The sequence below is a fragment of the Thunnus thynnus genome, chromosome 7 (genome assembly GCF_963924715.1).
Source record: "Thunnus thynnus chromosome 7, fThuThy2.1, whole genome shotgun sequence".
Classification (NCBI taxonomy): Eukaryota; Metazoa; Chordata; class Actinopteri; order Scombriformes; family Scombridae; genus Thunnus; species Thunnus thynnus.
In genome coordinates, this window is record NC_089523.1 from 20,700,103 (window position 1) to 20,710,950 (window position 10,848).

A 10,848-nucleotide genomic window follows, 5' to 3' on the forward strand; every position below is an offset into this window, starting at 1 on the left:
GCTCCACATCTTTCGTCCCAGCTTCTCCAGCCGCCCATCGACAGCTCCATAAATATTAACAACCTCCATCTGTGGAATAACAAAGGTCTTAAGTAAGCCTAATGGCTTGATGTTATTTTTACTGCAGTGGACGGGTCATTTCACATGGGCTGATCCTCGGTCAGAGAGCTTTCTTTAATGAAAGCTCACTGATGGGTCAGCGTTTTTTTTGTTTGTTTGTTTTTTTTGCCATGTCATGTTTGTCTTGAGACTGCTCCAAGGAGCAAATGTCATCCTGCAGTGAGCGAGACTGACTGTAGAGGAGAAAGAAGAGGAGAATATTGGATTATTTCATTTTTGTTTCATGGTCTGAATTTTTCATCTCTACCATGGGTTCAGCAGAGAGCAGTAAAGTTATGTTTTATTATGAATATGAATTATTTAGTTGACTTTTCCTGACTCCAGTCCCTCCTGTCTGTCTCTGCCCACCATTTCTTCCTGTGTCCCCTTGTACAAGAAATAAACTGTCTTAATGGGACAGACTTATATCCCTGTTATATTGGCCCCAATGATGGCTTTGGATCACAACAAGGAACTGGTTTGCATCCAACTATTATTAGTTCATCTGCTGTCCAATTAGTTGATGTATAGTTTTATCGGAAAAAAAGTCCTCTTCAAATTGTTTGTTTTGTCCGACCAATCAGGGCTGTAGCTTCCATCGAGGGCGCTGAGGTCGTTTCCTCTGTAATATTTCTGGGATTTTTAGTGGGAGTTTATATACGCGTACACATGTTGGGTTTTTTAAAGGATAGGTTCACAATTTCCCAAGTCTGTCTTAAAACAATACTCACATACAGATATGTTTATTTCAAGAGTTAGTGGTCATTGACATCATTCCTCTTCCTAATGCAGTTCCAGTGTGGGGGATGGGGGACAAAATCCAAGATCCTTCTGAAAAATGCTTTCTAAAAGCTTAGTCAAGGCTAAAATGAGGCTTCGGAAGTCTGAATTAGTCAAATCTAGTGTGGATCATCCAGAGTGGCAGTTTTTTTTGTCTTTGCAGTAACACAAAGAGGAGCCTCGTATTGACTTTAGCTGAACATAAGAATTTATTTTTACACATGGTAAGCGTTGTGGAATTTGTCCCTTATTACTAAGGTTTGTGTTTTCGCAGCTACTTTGAACAGGAAGAACAATTACATCGACCAAAACCTGTTTCAGTGTTAACATGGGCAGGAGAGACAAATGTGAACCTACAGTATCTTTTAAAGAAGATTTTAACCACTGTTAGACTGAATATCTTCAAATTTGACAGTTTTTAGACATAAAACTAATTAATGCATGATTAAATTAATGTAAAAGTGGGGTTTAGTACTATTGAGGAGACTTTAAACAACATTTATTTATAGAAAATTATAATGATAATGTTAAAATTTGTGATTTTTTTAAAAATACTCAAAAAGTTGTACAGAGTTTGGTTCGTGGCAAGTCAACAATTTCTTAGGCTGGTGAAATTTGGATTCATGACCTCAGCATTTCTAAAATACTCGTAAAGAAATTCAGTTTATAATGGTATAAGCCAGAGAAAAGCAGCAAATTCTCACATTTAAGAAACTCAGTGAATACTTGATAAATGGCAATTATTACTTTTCTTTTTGGTTATTTTTTTAATGAGCAAATGGTTTTATAAAGCATGTTTGGATTAGAGTTGTACATATCAGCTGTATGTTTTGAGCTGTAGCCTATATTTGTTTGGGGCCGTATGCAAATAAATTGCTCTGATGTTGTGCACTGAATGAATGAAGAGAAACCAGCAGTTTTTTTGGTGGAGCGTTCAGGGCTGCAGATCAGTCCTAGTGAGAGAGGAATTATGTAAACAGAATGAATTCGGCTTTATCTTGGCAGGTATGAGTTTTGTTTTTTTCCTCCCAGACATCCCTCCCATTCAGAGGCATCTCTTCATTCATTTCTCGGTGGCTGTGAAAATCTCATTCAGTGCATTCATTGAACTAACACACCATTCAGGATTTTTCTCTTTGTGTCGCTAAGTAGCTCAGACCATAAACTGCTGAGGACTGTTGCATGGATACAAAGAGTGTGTGTGTGTGTGTGTGTGTGTTTTTGTTACCTCAGTGGGACCATTTCTGGTATAAACACTGACCTTATCAGGACCAGTAATCCTCATGGGGACCAAAGCCTGGTCCTAAAGAGGCAAAATGTAATTTCTGAGGTCCTGGTTGAGGTTTGGGTTAGACTGTCCACAATGAATGGAAGTCAATGCAATGTCCTAACAAGGATAGCTGCACAAACTTATGTGTGTTTAACGCATTAACACTCAAAACTATATCTGTTCTCTCTTTCTCCATTTCCTCTGCCCCCCCCCTCCAACATATATCACCCTCACCCCTCCTCCCCATGAGTGTTGCTATGGAAACAGACCTCCTCTGTCAGGTGGCTCCATGCTGAATGCTCCCCACTCTGATTTGCTCTGACATCGTCTGGCTGAATCACTCGGCCCACGTGATGCCGGATCAGCCAATCCGGATGCTGAATACGGAGTCGGTTTCCAGCCTCTCAGCCCCTGCTGGACCCCCCACATCCCCACCCCATCGTCCTCTCACCTCGGTTGGGGAAGGTGATGGGAAGTGATGTTCAGATCATGTTAATTCACAGACAAAAGATGAAAGCGTGCAGTCATTACAAAGACAAAACAATAATTAACATATTCAAATGATAGAATTCACAGACTAAATGCATTTACAATGTTTCTAGTTTCATAAAATTTGAGTGGCTTTTTCCACAATAAAATGCATTTTATTTATTGTTACTTCAGTTGGATGTTTGACCTTCACTGTGCAGAATGATGTACAGTATGTGCAGAGTTTGATACTGGAAGACTGTTTTCACATTCATCTGCTGAAGGAGAACCATAGACTGCATGTAAAGATGGAGGTAGCGAGGTACGATGTCACCCATTGCTTTACATTGGAGTCGGTTTGAAGCCCAGAATTGCTGCTTATGGTCTGCATCATCTTTTTCATTTGGAACCAGGACCTTCCAAATAAGGAGTGCGGGGTGTTGCCTTTCATGCTCTGGAAACACACCAGCTACCTCAGACAGAGGAGAACACTGGTTTACTTGGAACAAAGAGCAGTGCACACTTGGGCTAACATTAGCTACTTTAGCTAAATTGTGCTAACAGGGCAGGTATTTTAATTGGGGCCGGCCCTGACTGTGCTGGTGCCCTAGGCAAGATTTTAGATTGGAGCCACCAAAAAGTGCAACAATAGGACCTCCAGACCTTGAACTTCAAAAATGAACTCACACTAAAATAAAGTGCAACAATGGTTCCTCCAGCCCAGACACAGGCCTCCCAGTCATCGAGACAAAGAGGCAAGAAGGGGTCAAGGCACCATTCAATGAGTGTTATGTGTCATTGCCTGAGGTAGCACATGAAGTTTGGTGGCTGTCGGGTGAAAACTGACCAACCAGTAAGGCTTTGAAAAACCAGATAAAAACCCTTTGCAAGTAAATGTGGAAATGGAATGTGGAGATGGTTAACAAGTGTGTATTTCCAAAAGCTGTATACAAGCACACCTGTCTGTTAAAAAAAACAGTACTACTCATTTGGCGTCCCTCCCTCTTTTGGCACCCAAAGCGACTGCCTATGTGGCTTATTCCAGGGGCTGCCTCTGACTGTAATTAAGTAATTTTCTGAAATATTGCAAGAATAGTCTGACTCTACTATAAGTCTTCAAATCTTATTAACGGAGCAATAATTTCCGAAATGACCAGCAGGACACTTATTAGAGGACCTGAATTTAGTGACTGAGAGCATAGTGACTGATTTAAAAAAAATATTGACTTAGTGTTTCTAGAGAGAAGTTGATGCTTTTTGAAAGGAAGACAATTGAAGGCAGGGATTTTTTTGGAGCCAGCATCTAGCAGCTGTCAAATAGGAAACACAAAGAGGGAATTTGATGCTAAAAAGACTGTAAATATGTCAGATATCCACTTGATATAACTAACTCAGACTGCTTAAGCCTCATATAAGCTTCAGATCAACTTTTAAATGCATTTTTGCACAAAATGACTGTGTGGACACACTGTGGATTTTGGCCTCCATCGCTGACATTGAAAGTGCATTTAAAGGGGATCTTTTGATAGCCAGTATGAACAGCAGGAATGATTACAGTGTGCAAAACCTCTTTCAGTGTTCAAATGGACACCTGACTGTTGTTTTAAGACTCACTTGAAAAATGTTGAACCTATTCTTTAAGTCGTGTATATATGAGCATGATTTGTGATGTTACAACTAGATTGTTTTCCTGGTTCAGACACAGACACACTAACACGGGTGTGATGTGGAAACTCGAAACCTGCAGTAAACAAACACTGAAAATGGACTTTTCAGAGAACTGAGAGACATCTTGTTTCCAACAGTTGAACTTTTGAAATGAAAGAATATTTTCATAGATTCTGGGTTTTTTTTAATATCTAGATGTAATTTTAAGAACTCTTAATTAGTTAATAGAACTTTCTTAGGAAACCCCACATCAGATACAGATTATTAATCAAATAATTCATATTTTTATATGTCTTAAAACATGTTTTAACAGATGCTTTGAATAATTTTAATCTAAATACATATGTCTGCAAACAGGCCATTATATTCTCAGATGCACTATAAAGTTTATTGGCAGAGTCTTTACAGTACATGACTAACTGACGTGCTTTCCTTCCTGTTGTTGCTTGCTCATGTTGTTTACAGTGTCATTGATAGTGTGGTTTGCTGTGCTATCTTGAGCTGAGCTCCAGAGTAGCTCAAATGACATCATCGCACACATCACGCATCATCTCCTGCCAGCTCAGCGGGGGAGATGCAACCTCAGGTACAGGGTGACACAGAAAACACACACACTCATACACACACAAACACATTTCATCAGCAGGTCACCTGAGGATCAGCGCTGCTAATTTCCCAGCACCTCTGTGAAGCAGTTATGGTTGAAATGTGGTATGACTCAGCCGACAGACTGACACCTGTGACACTGTGTCAATGCCCTGACATACACTCAGGAAAGGCATGACTTGTGTTTGTTAAACAAAGAGAGAATTACTTCCTCTGGCTTGTGCACTCACTCATGGTGGAGTAAACACAGTTGGATGGACCTCTAAAGCAAGGTTGCATTAACAAGTGAGCAAAACAGGCAACTGAGAATTTTAAAGGTATTTCCAGCATTAAAGGATAAGGTTGGTGATGTTCCTTCTGATCAAAAAAATCCCATGTGCAAGCAAACGATGAATTGATCCTTACAAGTACTGTGTGTATATCCAAAGCCTGATATATTATATTCCTCTGTGCACATAGTTGTACTGGATCACATGTTCCTTCATTATAAAGAGTTTGGTCAGTTTGGTTAGTTTGTTTAGAAACGGCTCTAAAGACTCATGTTCTCAGTCTCTGGTGAGTGGTTCCTTGTAAGGCAGAAGCCACTGTGCATGTGCAGGAACATGGTTCTGTTTACAGAGCTTGGCGAGCTCGTTGTGCTACATATCACAACCTCTTGACTTTGTACTAACTTTCTCAGAAATTTACGATGTAGCACAATGTCAAGAGGTTGTGATATGAAGCACAACAAATTAGCAAAGCTCTGTAAGCGGAAATTCGTCACCATACATGCTCGGTGGTGTCTGCCTTATACAGAACTACTACTAAAAAGAATTGTATTTCACCAAATTACCATAAATTAATTGACACATAGTAAATCTGCCTGGTTGTAGTGCAGCCCACGAGTAGCAGTTTCTGGGTCTCGGGGCATAAAATTAAACCATGTACTCAATGGGAAACTTGTAGGTTACAGGTTATATATGTAATGCTCAGAGGGCATGAGTTGTGTGGGGGGCAGCAACATTTTTTAAAGTCTTTTTATAGGCATTTTTGTCTTGATTGACAGCAGACATATGATGCATTAGATGTGCTCTGCTGTAATCAAATGGGGGAAAGTTGCGGTTACAGTATATGGTACACGTCTAAACCACAGGGCCACCAGTACACCCCCTCCAGCAACATTTTTTTGACCCAACAGGTAAATTGGAGAGAGAGCTGTATTGAAAACAGCGTCATAGCCACAAATTCTAAAAGAGTATTTAACAGTCTAATACCTTTTTTTTAATATCAGTTAGCAAGAGTAGAGGAGCTCCAACAATAGGACGAGGCATCCCTGGTTAGTTATGAGTGAAGGAAAAGTCCTCTTGTCAGAGACAGTGCCTCCTATCAAGTAAAATTTGTTTTATTCCCTATTTTTACACCATGGTATATTTAGATTCTTCCCATTTTTTGTTCCAATCCTGGCAAAATTTCAAAAAGTTCCTGCATGCCATAAGGTCTTAGTGATGAGTGTGTAGGATCTAAAATTCGATCCATCACTTGAACTCATTTTAAAAACATATCGTCTCCTCAGACTTTCATCAGGCAAAATTAATACAGACTAGAATTTAACCTGATGAAGGTCTAAAGACCAAAACGTGTAAAGTGAGTTCAAGTGATGGACCGTGTGTGGGATTCTGTCTTTGGAGATTCAGGTTACAGCACTTCCCATGAGCTATTCATGCATTCACACATTTTTACAAATGCTGGGTGCAGGTGAGGTGTGGCGTTTATGCCACATGTTGGATACGATGCCGTCTTCAAAGGCAACCAGAGTTTGCTATGTACTTCATTGCTGGCTGTGTTTTCCTGGTCAGGAGACAGTGAGGGGCAGTTCTTATTAAAGTCTGCTGACACATTGATCCTCAAACAGCCCCAGGAGGCCAATCTCCATCTCAACCACTTCAGATGCTTTCACAGGAAATCATCTCAAAAGCATCTCTGTTTTTTTTCTTCCCTTTTGTCTTTCAGCCCCCAACCCGCTGCTGCCTCACCCCTCTGAAGTCTAAATATGGTATATATTTGAACTCCTGATCGATGACTTGTTCTTTGTGTGCAGTGTTACGTTATGGGTTCCTGCTCTGCCATCGAATTGTACTGTACGCCTGAACAGAGGGAGGAATGGAAAAGTTTCTCTGAAGGACTGAAAACTGTGACCTTTACTAGTGAGGAATTAAAAAGAAACAGTGTGATACGTTGTTGGTTGATTGGAGGGATTGAGACATGTAAGGAACTAAAACAGAGGTGATGTGTGAGAGACAGTGCTTGTAGATGAGCAGGAGGTTGAAACAGCTCCTGCCCCCTCAAGGCTCCCGTCGATTCATCCTTCCGGCAGGAAGTGTGCAAGGATCAATAAGAAGCAAGGGTCTCTGGAGAGAGGCAGAGAGAGAGCCCTCGCCCAGCCCTGATCTCTTTTTGCTTCATTAAGCAGCTCCTCGCTCTATTCTGGGTTGGAAATGAGAATTATGAGCTTAAAGGCTTCTGTTGTCATCAACATCAGTCATCACTGAAAATACAAACAATGATAGTGCCTCCTCCTCAGAACCAGCCTCTCCAACCAGATGTCATTTCATCATAACCCCACATCTGGTTTTATTAGTTTAAAATGACTTTCTTCTGTTAGGAATTTACACTGTCTTGTGCCACTAACGCTTCCTTTGCTTTAATGTTAAACATGTTTTAATTGGCTAATAATAATGATGATAAACTTTACTTGTATGATGCTTTTTCAACAATTACAAAGTGCTTTCGGCAAAACAGAGAAAAATTATAAAATTGGCTAAAATAAAAAAAGCAGGATAATATAAGAATATTAGTAAAATAAATGTATTTTGGGTCTTTGAAAGATGCGTTAACATGAGAAATATTTTTACAGTTACAAAAGTGCATTTCTATCATGTGGAGGGTCTCATATAATCCAGACTCTAACTTTAAACTCTTCCTTCACCAAACAAGAGTGAACAAAGCACATTTTCATTCAAGAAAGAGCCTGAAAAGTAAACTAGTAGTTCTGGTCTGAAAAACAACACTGGTCCTTGAAAAGGTTATGAGGGGTTACCAGGAGAAGACACGAGTTAGTAACAGGAAGTATTCATTTATGATTGATGATGATTTATTAAGATTTCACAAGGTTCTGCATATCTTCCTGTTACCTCTCTACTGGAGAAGAAGTTATACAAAACAGCAAATAAATATTCAGATAATATTTCTTTAGACTTTGGACCACATTTATCTGAGGGGGGGTCTGTGGTTTAAAGATGATCTGGTTTAGGTTTGGGAACTCCCTGCATTTATTGAAGCCATTGGATCGTTTAGAGCTGCTTTACAGCTGAGCGATGAGTTTTGAAAACAAGATCACACCGCTGATCAGAAGCAGGTGTTGTTTAAGAAGGAAACATTCAGATTAGTTGATGACCTTCTACAGCAGTTCGTCCTCTCGTACTACCACCTGTCCTCAGCCTGACCAGGTTATTATTTTAGCCCTTAACCCAACCACGAAGCCACAGAGTCAATCCTCTCAGAGAGGATTAGTAGTGAAGGTGTGCTACGCTGGAGTCTCTGTGCCATTAACCAAATGGTAAACATCAACAAGCCATCACCACGATAAACTATTATGATGCCGGTCTGAGTGCTCTGCAGGGCACACGACATCACTATAGCCAATAATTAAGACATTTGAATATTATATATCTGCTTCTTGTTGTTTACTTGTCATGTTTAGTACTGTTCAGCCCGCGAAAACAATCACATAAAGTACTGAAGTACTAAAGGAGCTTTCTGAAGTTTAAAAAAATATTCCATCTGCATCATATCATATGATGTTTTTAAATGTGGTTTTTTTGGGTCAGTTCAGTCAAGTATGAGCTGAACCACTGATATTTCTTTATTACTTTCCCATGTTGTTTTGGGTCTTCAGAGTAGCAGTGTTGTAAGAGCAGTGGATCTGACATGTTTGCACGACTTCATGGTTGAAGCTGGAGTGCGGGAATTTTGTCATCCCCCTATGGCAGTGAGAGTAATTACAAACACACTGGTGACACGTGCTTACGCCATGGGCTCCGCCGTAGCCTACTCTGTCGCTACTGTTGTGGCTGTAAAACGGTGGATAAATTGTTTTGAGCATCACACAGCCCCCATGAAATGACTCATTTCCCTATCAGAATTTGATCAATTCGGTCCGATAACATTTGAAAAGTCTAGAAGAGCATGATTAAATTACTTTATCCCCATTAAAGTTAGCAGAGAGCTAACCAGAAGTCAGCCGGCTCGGCCAGCGGAAGTCTCTAGTGCACATGCTCTGTACGCATCCATTCGGCCAGCGCTGGAATGTCAAACCTGATTATAAGATTAAAAACTCTGGTATACTGTGAAATACAGAGAGATTTATCTGGCAGTGACAGGCTTAATCAGCATTGTGTGAACTCATTTGGCAAGGGCTTGAATGTAACAGATGTTAATTTATATGGAAAAGTTCCACACTGCAGGTTTAAGTCACCTCTTTATCAGAAACAAACATTTTGGTTTCAGTTGCGGTCTGACTGGTAGGTTGAATGTTTGAGGGCATCACTCTGATCAACAACATCAACTCTGACTACACAAAGCAGATGTGAGACAGTGTAATCAAGAGTTTGTCTGTGTGTGTGTGTGTGTGTGTGTGTGTGTGTGCGTGTGTGTGTGTGTGTGTGTGTGTGTGTGTGTGTGTGTGTGTGTGTGTGTGTGTGTGTGTGTGTGTGTGTGTGTGTGAGGAAGACAGATTCTACTGGTCCAGCTGGCCTGACCCTCCTTCCAGTGAGCTGTTTTCAGTCTCAAACAACAATATTAGTGAGAACACACAACAAGCAGCCTGACTGGTTCATTCAGTCAGTCAATACTGTTACTGTGTGTGTGTGTGTGTGCTATGAGGTTAAATGCACTCTTTCTTAAATTCACTCACTCATTCACTAATACACTCACACACACACACACACACAGGACATCTATTATTGTGTCGGTGGTGAGTATGGTAACAATAAAAGGGCGTGGCTCCTTTAAGGGCAGTCATCAGTGACTGTTAAATAGATCAGTGAAACACACACACACACACACACACCAGTGAGGGAAGCTGAGGTCAAGTCAGCTGAAGACACACACACACACAATATGCCAGTATCTTAGTGTGCCTTCAAAATAAAGCCTGCAGAATCAGTGACTTGTGTTTCAGGAAATAAAATGCAGTCACAGCGTGTCAGTTAACAGTTATGAAACACAACGACATTTTGGAGTTGCTAAATCTGTCTGAATGGAGCACTAGTATGCTTAAAATGTCAACTTTTCAGGAAGCAACATTTTAAACGTTCATAGCTAGACCACAGTGTATTTTCACTTCACTATATCCACACGCACAAGAGCCATGTCAACTCTCTTGACTGTATTTGTCAGCAATCCTTGAAAATTTGCTAAAAATGCAGGACTTTAATTGATATTGACTGTCAAATGATTTTGCATTTGCAGTTGATAGATTTGTAAATTAATTTGATATGTTAGAGATACTTTGCAGTAATAAAGATAAATACAAGACAGATAAATCCAGTCCTGACATACAATTAAAACTGCAGATTCTAACAGTAAAGTTAAAGGTTCATTTTCATTGTGGTCCTCATTAGAAATAGTAGGATATCAGGTCTTCAAGTCAGAGAGAGGTTAAAAACATACAAAACAGAACAAACAAACAAAATGACAAGACAGACATAAGGGCAATTATTTAACCAACATTTCTTTACCAAGAGTTTAAATCCTCTGTAGGTGTATAAGAATGTATTTTTTATGCATGGAACTCCTAATCTAGATGGTGAAACATTAGCTAAGCTTCGTCTTGTTGTATAACTATGTGAATTTCTGATGAAACTGAGAGGCAACACTTTATTTTACTGGACCTGGACCTGTAGTTCCCAATAATGATT